Below are 18,189 nucleotides of genomic sequence, written 5' to 3'. Positions count from 1 at the left end.
CGGTGTTTCGGGGTATGTCCGGTTCTGCCCCTCTTCCACAGCGCTTTGTGGGAGAGCCAACTCAGTGCCGAGGTTTCCTTAACCAGGTGGGCATTTATTTCGAGTTGCTACCACATGCCTTTCCTACTGAGAGATCAAAGGTGGGCTTCTTGATCTCGCTGCTCGCAGACAAGGCCTTGGCCTGGGCCAGCCCTTTATGGGAGAACAACGATCCGGTGGTTGCCGAGTTTTCCGGTTTCATTGCTTCTCTTCGGAAGGTATTCGATGTGCCGGCTCGTGCTGCCTCTGCTGCGAAGCTCCTTATGTCCATCAGACAGGGTTCACGATCCGTAGCCGAATACGCCATTGAGTTTCGTACCCTGGCAGCAGAGGTGGGCTGGAATAATGAGGCTCTGGTCGCTGCTTTCTCTCATGGTCTCTCGGATGCCTTGGAGGATGAGGTTGCAGCTAAGGACCTACCAGTGGAGCTCGAGGCTCTTATTTCTTTCCTGATTTTGATTGACACCAGACTCAGGGAGAGACCTTCCTTTAAGGAGAGCCTGCGGAGGTCTTCTAACAGATTGGCGCCTACATTTGCTATCCCACCCGTGCCTCCCTCTCCTCCCACGCCTCCTGGGGATGACTTGTCTGGGGGTGAACCCATGCAGCTGGGGTTTGCTCGCCTGTCCGAGGGGGAGAGGGCACTCCGGAGACGCGAGGGCCGATGCATGTACTGTGGTCTCGGTGGGCATTTTCGGTTGGCATGTCCGAACCGTCCGGGAAAACGCTCGTACCTGAGATCCTGTCGGGGGCAGATCTTGGGTGGAGTCTCCTCGTCCCCGGTTTCCAGTGTTGACAAACCACTGATCACTGTTGTCCTCTCCTGGGTCGGGGGCTCGGTGACGACCCAGGCGTTGGTGGACTCGGGTGCTGGTGGTTTGTTCATTGATAGTATGTTCGCTGCCGCCAATTCCATTCCTCTGCAAGCTCGAGGTTCCCCACTGGCTCTTGAGGCGATAGACGGCAGACCCCTTCTGCCGCCACACGTGACTCATGAGACCCTTCCAGTGGGGATAGCCATTGGTGCCGTTCACAGAGAGTCGGTCTGCCTCCAGGTTATTTCGTCTCCACACTGCTCGGTGGTCTTGGGGTACCCCTGGCTCCAGAAGCATAATCCGACTTTCGATTGGAGATCGGCCGAGATCCACTCGTGGTCACCGCAGTGTGGGGCTAGTTGCATCCATGGGCCTGCCAAGTTGCTGTGTACTTCCTCGGACTCTCTGTTGCCTCCTGAATACGAGGAGTACCGGGATGTATTCGATAAGGGCGTGCGGTTGCCCTACCTCCGCACCGCCCATACGATTGTGCCATAGAGTTACAATCTGGTGCCGTTCCTCCCCGTGGCAAGGTCTATCCACTGTCGGTAGCGGAGAATGAGGCCATGGAGGAGTACGTGAGGGAGGCGCTTTCACGCGGACACATTCGCAAATCCTCGTCCCCGGCAGGGGCTGGATTTTTCTTTGTGAAAAAGAGGGGCGGTGAGTTGAGGCCTTGCATCGATTACAGGGGTCTCAATCGCATCACGATCAAGAACGCTTACCCGATACCCTTGATTTCCGAGCTGTTCGATCGCCTTAAAGGGGCCACGGTCTTTACCAAACTCGACCTGAGGGCGGCATATAACCTGGTAAGGATCAAGGCGGGCGATGAGTGGAAGACCGCGTTTAACACCAGGACCGGTCATTATGAATCCTTGGTTATGCCCTTTGGGTTGTGCAATGCGCCCGCAGTCTTTCAGGAATTCATCAACGATGTTTTCCGTGACCTGTTGCAGCAGTGTGTGGTGGTCTATTTGGATGACATCTTGGTATATTCTGAATCCATGGAGGCCCACATTCTGGATGTCAGACGAGTGTTGCAACGGTTCCGAGAGAAAAAGCTGTTCGGTAAGCTTGAGAAATGCGAATTTCACCGATCCCAGGTAACCTTCTTAGGGTACATCATTTCCGCTGAGGGGTTCTCCATGGATCCTGAGAAGGTTTCGGCTGTCTTACAGTGGCCCCAGCCCAGTGGTCTTCGTTCCCTGCAGCGCTTTTTGGGCTTCGCCAATTATTATCGGAAGTTCATCAGGGACTTTTCCATGCTGGCCAAGCCTCTCACGGATCTGACCAGGAAGGGTAGTAATTCCCAGGTCTGGCCGCTCGAGGCCATCCGAGCTTTTGAGACCCTAAAATCCGCCTTTGTGTCGGCTCCCATTCTGTTGCATCCCAACCCTGGGTTGCCCTTTGTCCTCGAGGTGGACGCGTCTGAGACGGGAGTAGGCGCCCTTCTGTCTCAGCGTAGAACACCAGAGGGTCCTCTGCTTCCTTGTGGGTTTTACTCCCGGAAACTGTCTCCCGCGGAGTGCAACTATCAGATTGGTGACAGGGAGTTATTGGCCATCGTGCAGGCCCTTAAAGAATGGAGGCACTTGCTCGAGGGTTCGGTGGTTCCGGTTCTCATCCTGACGGACCACAAGAATCTGACCTACCTTTCTGAGGCCAAGAGATTGACACCACGTCAGGCCAGATGGGCTCTGTTCTTGTCACGTTTTAATTACGTGGTCTCCTACCTACCCGGTTCCAAGAACATCAGGGCGGATGCCTTATCACGGCAGTACTCCGAGCTGTCCAGGGAGGAGTCGATTCCGACCTCGGTCATACCTCCGAATCAGATCTTGGCCGCCATTCGCACCAGCCTGACCTCTCCTCTGGGTGAGCAGATTTTGGCGGCTCAATCTGGTGCTCCCTCTGGGAGACCCAACAGCAGATGTTTTGTGCCTGAGGAGTTGCGCACTCGGTTGTTGCGAACCTACCATAACTCCAAGACCGCGGGGCATCCTGGAAAGAATCAGCTGTCCTGGGCTGTTTCACGTCTGTTCTGGTGGCCTTCCCTACGTTCCGACATCGCCGCATATGTAGCGGCATGCTCCATTTGTGCCCAGAGTAAGTCCCCTCGGCACCTTCCGTTGGGGCTTCTGCAACCCATAGCTACCGGGGAGCGCCCATGGTCACACCTGGGGATGGATTTCATTGTGGACCTCCCTGCATCCCGAGGCCATACGGTCATTCTCATGATTGTGGATCGATTTTCCAAAATGTGCCACTGTGTTCCTCTCAAGAAGTTACCCTCTGCACAAGAGTTGGCCACGATTTTTGCCAGGGAGGTCTTCCGGTTGCACGGTTTGCCCAAGGAGATTGTGTCGGATCGGGGGAGTCAGTTTGTGTCCAGGTTCTGGCGCGCCTTTTGCTCCCAGTTGGGGATTCATCTCTCCTTCTCCTCGGCCTACCACCCTCAGTCCAATGGGGCCGCAGAACGATCCAATCAGGCCTTGGAGCAATTCCTTCGTTGCTATGTCTCCGATCACCAAGACAATTGGGTTGACCTCCTGCCTTGGGCTGAGTTTGCCAGGAACACGGCGGTGAACTCTTCCTCTGGGACGTCTCCCTTCTTGGCCAATTATGGGTTCTAACCTGCCGTCTTACCGGAGGTATTCTCTCCCCAGGATATTCCTGCTGTGGAGGATCACCTTTCCGTCCTACGTGCTTCTTGGGTACAGATCCAGAAGTCCCTTGAGGTCTCTGCGCAGCTCCAGAAACTCCAGGCTGATCACAGACGAGCGCCCGCTCATTCCTACCAGGTCGGAGACCGTGTATGGTTGTCCACCCGCAACCTCAACCTTCGAGTGCCCACTCCCAAGCTGGCTCCTCGCTTTGTTGGTCCCTTCCGAGTGCTTCGCAGGGTAAACCCGGTAGCCTATGCCCTTGCGCTTCCTCCTGGCATGCGGATCTCCAACGTGTTTCATGTCTCCCTGTTGAAGCCACTGGTGTGTAATCGTTTCACTTCCTCGGTTTCTCGGCCTCGTCCGGTCCAAGTGGGCAATCGTGAGGAGTATGAGGTGAGCAATATCCTGGACTCACGCCTGGTCCTCGGTCGGGTGCAGTTTTTGGTCCATTGGCGTGGTTATGGTCCAGAGGAGCGTTCCTGGGTTCCCTCCGCAGATGTCCATGCTCCTGCCTTGCTCCGAGCCTTCCACACACGCTTCCCTCAGAAACCGTTTTTTGCTCCGCGGAGGAGGGGCCCTTGAGGGGGAGGTACTGTCATGGTCTTACCTTCTTGCTGTTCTCCCTCGTTTGACATGTGCTGGCGGCCATCTTGGTTTCTGGGTTTCTTGTAGCCTTCCACCCCGCGGCTCCTCCTTCCCACTGGGAGGAGCTGGATGCCTAGCTCATATATAGGAGGTCTGTGGCGTCAGTTCCTTGCTTGGTCCTCCTGTGTTCACATGCTTCTAAGACTGCTGCTGCTTCTGGTTCCTAATCCTGGCTTCGTCTGACTTCCCTGCTGGTTCCTGATCCTGGCTTCGTCTGACTACCCTTCCGGTTTCCTGAACTCTGGCTACGCAAAGACTCTGCTTCGGTTTCACCATCCGTTTGGACTTTTGCTTTATAGCTTGATTTGCAATAAAGCCTTCTTATTTTCACTTATCTCTTGTTGTACGTCTGGTTCATGGTTCCGTGACAACGGTCACATCCAGCGTTCCCAGGACGCCGGCACATGGGTCTGCAGTGTGGGCTTTTTTTAACATGTCCGCTGCTGTCAATAATTTTGCCATCTGCAGCCTGTGCTGTCAACGAATAAGTCGTGGTAAGCCCAACACTCACTTAGGGACTACCGGCTTAAGAAGGCACCTGGCCTCCCATCACCAAGCCCAGTGGGAGCAATACCGTCAGAACCCACAAAGCCACACTCCCAGCACTCCACCACCTGCCTCTTCTATTTCTCCTTTCTCCTCCCATTTGTGCCCCACTCCACCTTCCACCATGCCGTCGTCGCATTCATCTGGCAAAAGGCAGGCTTCCGTGGCCCAAATGTTCGAGCGTAAAAAGATGATGATGCCGGATAACCATCTTGCCCAACGGCTGACCGCTGGCTTATCGGAACTGCTAGCCCGCAAACTACTGCCATAAAAACTGGTGGACTCGGAGCTGTGGGGAGGAGACCGAGGATGACATTATCCTGGACCATGAGCAGGAGCCAGGCCACTCCACCGCTTCCAGTGCAAATGGGGGCCTTCATGCTCCAGTGTTTGAAGAGGGACCCCCATATAAAAAGCAAGGACCAGTACTGGGTGTCAACGTACTTAGATTCCTGCTACAAACACAAAATTACAGACATGTTACCAGCATCACATAGGGCTGTCAGAATGCAGCACTTCCAGGCCTTGCTTCGAGAAATGTTGCATTCTGCTTTTGCGGGCGCTGGCAGAGGAATTTCCACTCACAGAGAAACTGTTGCGGGTACCAATCCAACAGCGCATGCAAGAAGAGGGCGGTTTGAAGATGTCTTGGTCACTTCGGATATGAGATCATTCTTGCAGCCAACCCTTCGTCAGCCGCCCTCCGGATCCAGCCTCAGGGAATGCCTAGACCGACAGGTGTCACACTACATCGGGTTAACGGCTGATGTGGACGCTCTGAGAAGCGAGGAACCCCTGGACTACTGGGTGTGCAGGTTTGACCTGTGGCCAGAGCTGGCACAATTTGCCATGGAACTCTTGGCTTGCCCCTCGTCCAGTGTCCTTTCCAAAAGGATCTTGACCGATAAGCACACTCGCCTAGCTCACGACAGTGTGGACTACCTCACATTTCTAAAAAGGAATGAGGCATGGATCTCGGAGGAATTCAACACATGTGATGAGTCGACGATCACGTTTAATTGAATTTTCTCATGACAGCCTACAAATATCCGCCACCACCCAGAACAAATAATGGTCCCTGTCTTCGGTAAATACAGCGGCATAAAAGGCCTTTTTTGTCCGGTGAATGCATAATGTTTTGGGCCTCGGAGGAATTCAACACCTGTGACGACCATGTGTTTAAACTATTATCATTTGGGATTTTTTCAAGAGGGGGGATTTCATTAGCCATGTTTTTAAGCCAATTTAATATTTTTAGCACTTTTAAATATATGTATTTGACTTGTATTTGTACTGTCCTTCAGTTTAATTGATGTCCATTGACCATCTAATCGACCTCCAGCCACATAATCACTTGATCTTTTCTGTACGGTGAATGCATAATTTTTGGGGACTGTAGTACACTGGCCTGCAGTAAAATTTATATCCAATGACTGTGTAATCTATCTCCAGCCACATACTTGTTCTTTTCTGTATGCTGAATGCATAATTTTTGGGGCCTGTAGTCCATTGGCCTGCTGTAAAATTGATATCCAATGACTGTGTAATCTACCTCCAGCCACATACTTACTGTCACGGGGTAGCATCACGGGTATAAAGATAGAGCGGAGGTGCACGCCCTGAGCTGCCACCCGGTCCCCTGTCCCTGCCTACTTGCACCACCCGCCCTAGGTGACGGGGCACAACTGGGCGACAGTCCCTGACCTGAGTAAGTGCAAGCAGAGAGATAGAGACAGCAGGGAAGCGGACAGCCAATGAGAGGTAGCAATCGAGTGGACAGAGAGTTGGAACAAGCAAAAACGGAAGGACGATGCGGGTCAACTAGCCGGTGTCAATCCAGGAGGTCACGTCAGTACGAGGGAGGAGTAAGAGACAGATCGGAGAGCGGGCCGAGGTCAAAATCCGGGAGGTCACGTCAGTACAGGAGAAGAGGCATAGACAAAATCCAAAAGCAAGCCGAGGTCAAAATCCGAGAGGTAGCGTCAAGGTTCAGGGAGCAGGCAGAAGAGGTGTCAGGAAGCAGATCAAAGGTCAAATCCAAAGGTAAGCTAAATAACAATAATAGTACACAGCCTAAGGGACCAAAATAACAGGCAACCTGTAGCCAGCAGGTTGCCTGTATTTATAGTGAGGAGTGAGGGTCATGTGACGTGGCCAGCGTCACATGACCGACAGACAGACAAGTCGAGCACCGAGTGATCAGCTCGGCGCTCAAGGCAGACCTAGGAGCAGGGAGCCTCCCAGCTATCAAAGCCGCCCTGGGAACGAGGCCGAACACAGATCCTCGCTCCCGAAGCTAAGCAGCAGGTCTGCGGCTGATGGGAGACCGAGTGCGCCTTCGGTGCCCCGTTACACTTACTTGTTCTTTTCTGTACGCTGAATGCATAATTTTTGGTGCTTGTAGTCCACTGGCCTGCTGTAAAATTGATATCCAATGACCGTGTAATCTACCTCCAGCCACATACTTACTTGTTCTTTTCTGTACGCTGAATGAATAATTTTTGGGGCCTGTAGTCCACTGGCCTGCTGTAAAATTGATATCCAATGACCGTGTAATCTACCTCCAGCCACATACTTACTTGTTGTTTTCTGTATGCTGAATGCATAAATTTTGGGGCCTGTAGTCCACTGGCCTGCTGTAAAATTGATATCCAATGACCGTGTAATCTACCTCCAGCCACATACTTACTTATTCTTTTTTGTACGCTTAATGAATAATTGTTGGGGCCTCGTAGGAATTCAACACCAGTGACGACCACGTGTTATCGAATTTCAACTATTATCATTAGAGTTTTTTTCAAGAGGGGGATATCGTTAGCCATGTTTTCAATCCAATTTAATATTTTTAGTTCTTATCATATGTATTTGACCTTTATTTGTACTGGCCTGCAGTAAAATTGATATCTATTGACCGTGTAATATACCTCCGGCCACATAATCACTTGATATTTTCTGTACATTGAATGCCTAATGTTTGGGGCCTGTAGTCCAGTGGCCTACAGTAAAATTTTTATCCATTGACCGCATAATGTACCTCGAGTCATATATTCAGAATTTCTTTTATGTCAGGTGAATGCCTAAAAGAACATATGATTATGTGGCTGGAGGTACATTAGGCGGTCACTGAATAAAAATGTTACTGTAGGCCGGTGGAGTACAGGCCCCAAAAATTAGGCATTCACCTGACAGAAAAGAACAAGTGATTAGACTGGAGGTACATTAGGTGGTCACTGAATAACAATTTTACTGTAGGCCAGTGGAGTATAAGCCCCCAAAATGAGGCATTCACCTGACAGAAAAGGCCTTTTATGCCGCTGTATATACATAAGACAAGGACCATTCTTTGTTCTGGGTGGTGGCGGATATGTGAGGGCTGGCATGAGGAAATTCAGTTACAAGTGGTCATCACAGGTGTTGAATTCCTCCGAGATCTATGCCTCATTCATTTTTAGAAATGTGAGGTAGTCCACACTGTCGTGAGCTAGGAGAGTGCGCTTATTGGTCACAATCCCCCCTGCTGCGCTAAACGTTCTTTCGGACAGGACACATGACGAGGGGCAAGCCAAGAGTTCCATGGCAAATTGTGCCAGCTCTGGCCACAGGTCAAGCCTGCACAACCAGTAGTCCAGGGGTTCCTCGCTTCTCAGAGCATCCACATCAGCCGTTAACACGATGTAGTCGGACACCTGTCGGTCTAGGCATTTCCTGAGGCTGGATCCGGAGGGCGGCTGTCGATGGGTTGACTGCAAGAATGATCTCATAGCTGAAGTGACCAACACATCTTCAAACCGCCCTCTTTTTGCAGGCGCGGTAGGATAGGTACCCGCGCCTGTTTCTCTGTGGGTGGAAATTCCTCTGCCAGCGCCCGCAACATCAGAAAGCAGCATCTCTCGCAGCCTATAAATGCTGCATTCTGCCAGCCCTCTGTGATACTGGTAACATGTCCACCATTTTGTGTTTGTACCGGGGGTATAAGTACGTTGCCACCCAGTACTGGTCCTTGCCCTTTATGCTTTTTATACGGGGGTCCCTCTTCAAACACTGGAGCATAAAGGCCCCCATTTGCACTAAATTGGAAGTGGTGGAGCACCCTGGCTCCTGCTTATCGCCCAGGAGAATGTCATCCTCGGTCTCCTCCCCCCAGCCACAGACAACACCAGGGATCCCCGAAAAGTTTGAAGTCCCCCTCAAAGCCTGCTCTTCTTGCTCCTCCTCCTCCTCCCCCCAGCCACCATCCTCCTCTGACTCCTTTTCACACTCCTGCTGACTTGTCTCAGATGGAGTAGCCCCCCTGGGAATTCATTCAGCATTGCGACTTCCTCATCTTCCAGCTCCTGCTCCTCGACGGCTTGATCAATGACACAACGGAATGCACGCTCCAGAAAGAAGGCATAAGGTACGATGTCACTGATGGTGCCCTGACTGTAACTGACCAGTTTGGTGATCTCATCAAATGGCCGAAGAAGTCTGCATGCGTCGCGCAAGAGCCACTGGCATGGTGAAAAGAAACCAAGCTTTCCAGAACCTGTTCTGCTGCAGAGTTCATACAGTTAGTCGTTAACGGCACATTGCTGCTGGAGCAGCCTATCAAGTATATACAAGATGAAGTTCCAGCGCGTCGGGCTGTCACAAATCAGACATCTGATGGGCAACGTGGGCAGCATGGCAACGTCTCACCTGGCACATCGAATAGGTTCTGGGGAGCTTGGGGGCTGCAGCAGAAGAGGCGGTAGCAGTGGAAAAGGAGTCAGCCGAGGAGGATACGGAGGACGGAGTAAGAGGAGAAGAAGAAGAGGCAGGCCTGCATGTAATGCGTGGCGGTAACACCAAATCCACACAAGTGCCACGGGTTACATGCTTGACAGCCTTCAGAAGGTTCACCCAGTGGGCACTAAAAGTGATGTATCTTCCCTGCCCTTGTTTGATAGACCACATGTCTGTGGTCAGATGTATCTTGACACCGACACTGTGCGCCAGAGATATATTAACTTGCCGCTGAACCTGTCCATACAGCTCTAGGATGCCCTTCTGGGAGAAATATTTCCTTCCGTGTACTTTCCATTGCGGTGTGCTAATGACCACAAATATTCTAAAGGCCTCCGAGTCCACCAGTTTATATGGCAGTAGTTGGCGGGCTAGCAGTTCCGACAAGCCAGCGTTCAGCCGTTGGGCAAGAGAGTTATCCAGCGTCATCAACTTTTTACGCTTGAATATTTGGGCCACGGAAGCCTGCCTTCTGCCAGATGAATGCAACGACGGCACAGTGGAAGGTGGAGTGGAGGACAAATGGGAGGAGAGAGGAGAAAGAAAAGGAGAAGAGGCAGGTCGTGGAGTGCCAGGAGTGTGGCTTTGTGGGTTCTGATGTCGTTGCTCCCACTGGGCTTGGTGATGGGAGGCCAGGTGCCTTCTAAAGGCAGTCGTCCCTAGGTGAGTATTAGGCTTACCAGGACTTATGCGTTGACAGCACAGGCTGCAGAGGGCAACATTATTGTCAGCAGCGGACAAGTTAAAAAAAGCCCACACTGTGGAGCCATGTGCCGGCGTCCTGGGAGCGCAAGATGTGACCATGCATGGTGGATGGTTTGCTCCAGATACATTTACACTCTACCTTTTGCCTCCGGTGCACTGTGAGTTCTGCATGCTTCTGCTCCATTTCCCCCCTATCTGCTGCTCCATCTCTCCCTCTGAACACCCCTCCTCTTCCTCTCTTGTGGGCACCCACATGATGTCCATCGACACGTCATCATCGTCACCTTCACCACCTTTTGACATTAGAGATCTCGGAGTAGACAGCAACAGCAGGGACCACCTTCCTTGGTACTGTCGTCAGACCGCTGTGTGGTGGCCGTTGCTACCTCCTCTTTCTCATCCGATGCCAAGAATTGCTGCGCATCGGTAAGGTCTGGGAATCTATGGGGAAATAATTCCTCTGACTCGAGTGGAGGGGCTATGGTGGTGGTGGTGGTGGTGTCTTTGGGGGTGCACACAGCATAGAGTGAGGAGGGTGCAGATACAGAGGATGAGGAGGGTGCTGAAGCGGAAGGCTGAGTGAGTCACTCAACCAACTCTGGTGCGTCCTTTGACGTAAGTGCACGCACCTTCTCCAACTTCCCACTTAGGCTAGTACACCTTCCTGACCCCTACTACCCCAGCGGAACGGCTTCCCTCTTCCTCTACCTGTGATTTTCAAAATGACCCTTTGCCAAAGTACCTAGAGAAGAGCAGTATTTGTGGAAGCAGGTATATCGCAGGCCTCAATCAGTATTTGGTGGAAGCTGGTATATCAAACCCCTTAATCAATATTTTGCGGAAGCAGGCGTATTGCAGGCCTCAATCAATATTTGGTGGAAACAGGTATATCAATTCCCTTAATCAGTATTTTGTGGAAGCAGGTATATCGCACCCCTCAATCAGTATCTTGTGAAAACAGGTATATAGAACCCCTTAATCATTATTTTGTGGAAGCAGGTATATCTATCCCCTTAATCATTATTTTGTGGAGGCAGGTATATCAAACCCCTTAATCAATATTTTGTGGAATCAGGTATATTGCACCCCTCTTCAATATTTTGTGGAAACAGGTATATAGAACCCCTTAATCAATATTTTGTGGAAGCAGGTATATTGCACCCCTTCAATCTGTATTTTGTGGAGGCAGGTATATCAAACCCCTTAATCAGTATTTTGTGGAAGCAGGTGTATCGCAGGGAGTAGTAACCAGGTGGCTCCCTCTGATTTATCACGATAGGTGCACAGGTTCAAAGAAACACCCCCTAGTTCTATTGGTATAAATGTATGTTGGATGAAACCGGCACTCAAACAATAGGAATTCACGTGGAACTTGAAATATTATTTAAAATATTTATTAAACAGTATTTAATATAGCCTGTGTGCACCAGGTTTCAAATTAATCTAAAAGAAGCATATAATAAGCATATACAATCATGTGTATCAATCAGATAGATATCTGGAGTTGGACACAAACACCTGTGAACACCGGCACAGAGGGGTGCATCCGTGTCCCCCCACTTGGGTTAGGCTATTGGATCACAGCCGTCTGTGGCAGAGCAAACAGGGCAAACTATATAAGCGTGCCTCAGATATAATCAGTTACCTAAAATTTGCATACAGATTTCACCTACTTAATAATGCATACCAATAAAATCTTATGCCACCTAATAGGATATAAGATATAAGATATTCAGAGTTTTTCAGAGATAGTCCGTAATTCACACTATGTGTGCATTATCTGTCTGCTAGAATCGTCTCAAGATTCTGAATGCGCCATATGTGAAAAAGTCAGTTGTCCAGCAAGTATATTGCCTCCGTACTTGAATCGTCTATACTTCAACGATTCAGTACAGCTTCACTTAGGTTTGTATAATGTCTTTACTCACTGTGTACCATAGAGGTTCACTGCATAGATTCCGCGGAAGGATCACTGCCGTGGCGTTCCACACTTCTGCCTTTCTCCGCTTTGCTTGTATCAAGTGCGGTCTTGGCTTAGGTCCCGTCTCTATTCTCGCGAGAGCCTTGTATCGGGTATTTCACTTTCGTGAGTCCTGCAGCCAAGCTTGATCTTACGTGAGTTAGAAGTGGATGAATCTTTCGTTCTTTAGTACATGGCCATGCACCGCTGAGATAGTAACTTCACAGGTAGTACGCCCAGACGCGTTTCGAGATATCTTATCTCTTCCTCTTGCCAAAGTACCTAGAGAAGAGCAGTATTTGTGGAAGCAGGTATATCGCAGGCCTCAATCAGTATTTGGTGGAAGCTGGTATATCAAACCCCTTAATCAATATTTTGCGGAAGCAGGCGTATTGCAGGCCTCAATCAATATTTGGTGGAAACAGGTATATCAATCCCCTTAATCAGTATTTTGTGGAAGCAGGTATATCGCACCCCTCAATCAGTATCTTGTGAAAACAGGTATATAGAACCCCTTAATCATTATTTTGTGGAAGCAGGTATATCTATCCCCTTAATCATTATTTTGTGGAGGCAGGTATATCAAACCCCTTAATCAATATTTTGTGGAATCAGATATATTGCACCCCTCTTCAATATTTTGTGGAAACAGGTATATAGAACCCCTTAATCAATATTTTGTGGAAGCAGGTATATTGCACCCCTCAATCTGTATTTTGTGGAGGCAGGTATATCAAACCCCTTAATCAGTATTTTGTGGAAGCAGGTGTATCGCAGGCCTCAATCAATATTTTGTGGAAGCAGTTATATAGAACCCATTAATCAATATGTGGTTGAAGCAGGTATATCAATCCCCTCAATCAGTATTTTGTGGAAACTGGTATATAGAACCACTTAATCAATATTTTGTGGAAGAAGGTATATCGCACCCCTCAATCAGTATTTTGTGGAAGCAGGTATATAGAACCTCTTAAATAATATTTGGTCTAAAAAAGTATATAAATCCCCTTAATCAGTATTTTGTGGAAGCAGGTATATCAATCCCCTTGATAAGTATTTTGTGGGAGCAGGTATATCGCACCCCTCAATCAGTATTTGGTGGAAGCAGTCATATAGAACCCCTTAATCAATATTTGGTGGAAGCAGGTATAATCGCACACCTCAATCTGTTATTTGTGGAAGCAGGCATATCAAACCCCTGATTCAGTATTTTGTGGAAGCAGGTATATCGCACCCCTCAATCAGTATTTTGTGGAAGCAGGTATATAGAACCCCTTAATCAATATTTGGTGGAAGCAGGTATATCGCACTCCTCAATCTGTATTATGTGGAAGCAGGAATATCAAACCCCTCAATCAGTATTTTTAGGAAACAGGTATATAGAACCCCTTAATCAATATTTTGTGGAAGCAGGTATATCGCACCCCTCAATCTAATCAGAGAATTGGAGGGCACTTAGGTCTCTGGAAATTATAAGGATGTATAGTCCAATAATGTTATAACAATAAAGATAGATTTATTCTAAAAATAGATACAAATATATAAAAAATATTTAAATCACACTCTAGAATTGTGCATATATACACCAACTTGCAAAAAGGCGCAATATATACATTCTGATCAACACGTCCCAATTTCAGTATTTTCTCTTAGGGATCCGTATTCTGCATATGTGTCTTTAAAGGGGTTATCCGAGTTATTTTTTTGTTATTTCCAATTAAATCACTTTATCTCCAGTGGCTGGTTTCTCAGATTTCACTGAGGGTCACATGACCTGTGATGTCAGCTTCTCTCCCTGCTATGATAAAGGTCGTTTACAAACCTGTAAACGAGACGTCACTGTGCTGGCCACGCCCCCCTTCACTGCCGTCTGCTCTCTCTCCTAAGATTCTTTACCCCTTCAGCTGCTACATACTGGCTAGCTGCAGCAGTGTCACGGGGTTCCGAAGGTGCACTCGGTCCCCCATTGCCCGCAGACCTGTTGCTTAGCTTTGGGAATGAGGATTTGTGCTTGACCTCATTCCCAGGGCGGCTTTGCTGGCTGGGAGGCTCCCTGCTCCTAGTCTGCCTTGAGCGCCGAGCTGATCACTCGGTGCTCGACTGGTTGGCCTGTCGGTCATGTGACGCTGGCCACATCACATGACCCTCACTCCCCACTATAAATACAGGCAGCCTGCTGGCCACAGGTTGCCTGTTAATTTCTAGGTTCCTGGCTATTTATTGGACTACTGAATACTTACCTGATCCTGTTCCCTGACGATTCTCTGCCTGCTCCTCCTGTACTGCGCATCCATCCTGGTATTGTGACCTCGGCTCCCACCTGACTACTCTCTTAGGACTCCTCTTGTACTTCGCTACTCTCCTGGTATTTGACCCCGGCTTCTCCTGACCATTCTTTGCTTAATCCGTTGTACTGTGTAGCTCTCTTGGTTCTGACCCAGTCCGTTCATGTTCCGTATTTTGTCTTGTCTGTCTTCCCTGCACATATCCTAAGTTAGGGACTGCCGTCCAGTTGTCCCCTGTCATCAGGACTCGTGAGGCAAGTAGGCAGGGCCAGGGGTGAGGGTGGAGCGCAGTGGTCACTACCCTTCCCCCTGTGTGTGTGTGGACGAGACCGTTACAAGCAGGCAGTGAGAAGACAATTCTGGGCACAGGATCTGACAGACTAGAGAGAGCATTGTACAAGAAGGTAGGGGGGAAGATCCTGTGTGTATTAGCAGTGTCATTATACAGGTGGGACTTGTAGTCCTACACAAACAACATGCTGCTGATTCTCCCAGCAGGCAGACATGTCACTCAGGGCAGCTCTTGTATCCACTCCCTTAGCAGTGCAGGGGGAGGGGCAGAGTTTGTTGTTATTGCAAGTAAACAAAGGGCCAGAAGAGAACCAGGGAAATGAGGAAATAGATATATTTGTTTTGCATAAAACTTGCTTAGCTCAGTTATATATTGCTGCACATCAGATTTTCAGTGCTATATTATTTTTTTTCAACTCGGACAACCCCTTTAAGTAAGCTAGGATGCGTACAACGCATTTAACCATCTCAGCTTACCTAAAGACGTGTTGATCAGAATTAAAATCACACTCTAGAATTGTGCATATATACACCAACTTGCAAAAAGGCGCAATATATACATTCTGATCAACACGTCCCAATTTCAGTATTTGTGTCTTTAAGTAAGCTGAGATGCGTACAATGCATTTAACCATCTCAGCTTACTTAAAGACAAATAGACAAATAGAACCCCTTAATCAATATTTTGTGGAAGCAGGTATATAAAAAACCCTTAATCAGTATTTTGTGGAAGCAGGTATATCATATTTGTCTTTAAGTAAACTGAGATGCTTACAACGCATTTAACCATCTCAGCTTACTTAAAGACAAATATGCAGAATACGGATCCCTAAGAGAAAATACTGAAATTGGGACATGTTGATCAGAATGTATATATTGCGCCTTTTTGCAAGTTGGTGTATATATACACAATTCTAGAGTGTGATTTTAATATTTTTATATATTTGTATCTATTTTTAGAATAAATCTATATTTATTTTTATAACATTATTGGACTATATATCCTTATAATTTCCAGAGATCTGAGTGCCCTCCAATTCTTTGATTAGATTTTCATAATACTATATTATAAGTATATCACACCCCTCAGTACATCACACCTATCAATAGCACGCCTATACCAGTCCTTAAAAGGTCTTTTGGGGCCCTATTAGCTAGCTTGTCCCTAACAGTCTGTCCCTGCTCCACAAAGCAACCTCTCCCTACACTGGCAAAACACAGAATGTAAAATGGCTGCCAGATTGGATTATGTTATAGGGTAGGGGTGTCCATATGCTGAAACGTCTCAATTGGCTGTCCTGTCCCACCTGATGGATGTGTCATGGGTCAAAGTTCGGCGCAATGCAAAAGAATATGGCACATGCGAACATCGCCATATGTTCGCTGGAGAATTGGCAAAGTTTGCCGCTAAACGACCGCCAGGCGAACTGCAAGGCCATCTCTACTCTTCACCGGCCATTGTATGGCTTATATATATACAGACTGTGTCCACCAGTGTGGGGTGCTCTTACTTAGCTGGTACACACTCTAGCTTTTTTGAGACAGTCCTATGATGAGAAAGCATGGCATGTCAGTTACAGATATCATAGAGTACTAGTCATGGACAGTATTTACCTCTTCTGATGTCTTTTAGATCAGAAACCATGAGTTTACATAGAAACACGTGATGTATCACTCTTGAAACTGGACTAGAGTAACTGTTACCAAGAGACGGCCAACATACAATGAAGTCCTGTCAATGCTAAGAGCTTAGTTTGCTTTGTTATATTCATGATTTTCATGTGTTTACTGCATTATATCTTAATCATCTCTTATTTTCCAAGCTCATACTAATAGCTGGAGCAGACATCCAAATCACTGGTAGAAAGTCATTAGTAGTGACTTGGGAGGCCTAAAATAATAATGTGTAGTGTTGTCCTATGTATTGCTGTATAGAACGGATAATATGTATATTCTGCCTGCAGTCAAGTCCCTTTTCTGGCAAAACCCATTAACCTGTCATGTCTTTTGGGAATTAACCCTGGCAGCCTTCATTAGCATTGGCTAGAGCTAGGCTTCTCATGGGGGGAGGTATATTACATGGATCACACTTTTTCGTCTAAATATTTCTGAAACTATTTCCCTGATTTTCTCACAGTAGATGTGACAGACTCAGCAGGAGTTAAAATGACACTCTACTGACTGACCGACCCTCTATTTTTACTTCTTTATACTGAAAATGAGCCCTTTGTAAGTAATTCATTCTCAAAATTTCGCATAAATCAAATGCTTCCTTATTACATTTTTGGCCTATATCTTTTTTTCTATACGAACAATACTGATACATCTTTATTTTGCCAGAATGCAATCACTCAGCTGGAGAATTGGCTTCTTCTCTAGAATGGTAGATTCTGTTAGAAAGCTTTTTGCTGTCATAAGAAAAGCTTTAAAAATGATTTTGGGGTCTCGTAATACATCACTTTATTGTATATAGACATCCCATAGGGCTGAACATCATGATATGTGGTGTTTGTGACAGAAAAAAGGGGGGTTAGTCAGCACCTCCCAGTGCGCAGGTGCACGCTGCCATGGCAAAGACCAAGAGGAAAAAAGAGACAATGCAGCAGCACCCTGCAAATCAGATAAAGTACAACAATGCCATAGTCACAAAAATTATAGTGCTAATGCTACGGTTATTTATAAACGGAGATGCTTGGCCAATGCATTTTGTACAAAACCATCTTAGCCCGTCTGCCGTACGTCAAGGCGATCTCTGTTAGACAGGTCCTAACACTAAATACTACCTGTTATTAGTGTTGAGCGCGAATATTCGAATTTCGAATTTTTTTCTCGAATATCGCAATTTCGCGATTTCGCGAATATTTAGAATATAGTTCCAAATATTCGCGAAATCGAATATTCGTATTTTTTTTTTCGAAAATAAAAATAAAAATCGTACGATTATTTTAATCTTATGATTTTTTTTTTTTCCTATGACTATGGCTAGGCTAATATGTGTATTTTACGAAATTTCTTAATATTGCTCTAACTTCGTCTTTTAGAATATTCGTAATATTCTAAAAGACGGAGTTAGAGCAATATTCCGAATATTCTAAAAGACGAAGTTAGAGCAATATTAAGAAATTTCGTAAAATACACATATTAGCCTAGCCATAGTCATAGGAACGTTGCCTTATTCAGGGGGAAAAAAAAATCGTACGATTATTTTAATCTTATGATTTTTTTTTTTTCCTATGACTATGGCTAGGCTAATATGTGTATTTTACGAAATTTCTTAATATTGCTCTAACTTCGTCTTTTAGAATATTCGTAATATTCTAAAAGACGGAGTTAGAGCAATATTCCGAATATTCTAAAAGACGAAGTTAGAGAAATATTAAGAAATTTCGTAAAATACACATATTTGCCTAGCCATAGTCATAGGAACGTTGCCTTATTCAGGAAAAAAAATAATCGTACAATTAAATTAA

Source organism: Bufo bufo, chromosome 8, assembly GCF_905171765.1.
Source record: "Bufo bufo chromosome 8, aBufBuf1.1, whole genome shotgun sequence".
Lineage (NCBI taxonomy): Eukaryota > Metazoa > Chordata > Amphibia > Anura > Bufonidae > Bufo > Bufo bufo.
The sequence above is the reverse complement of the archived record's forward strand: the minus strand, read 5'-3'. Positions refer to the sequence as shown.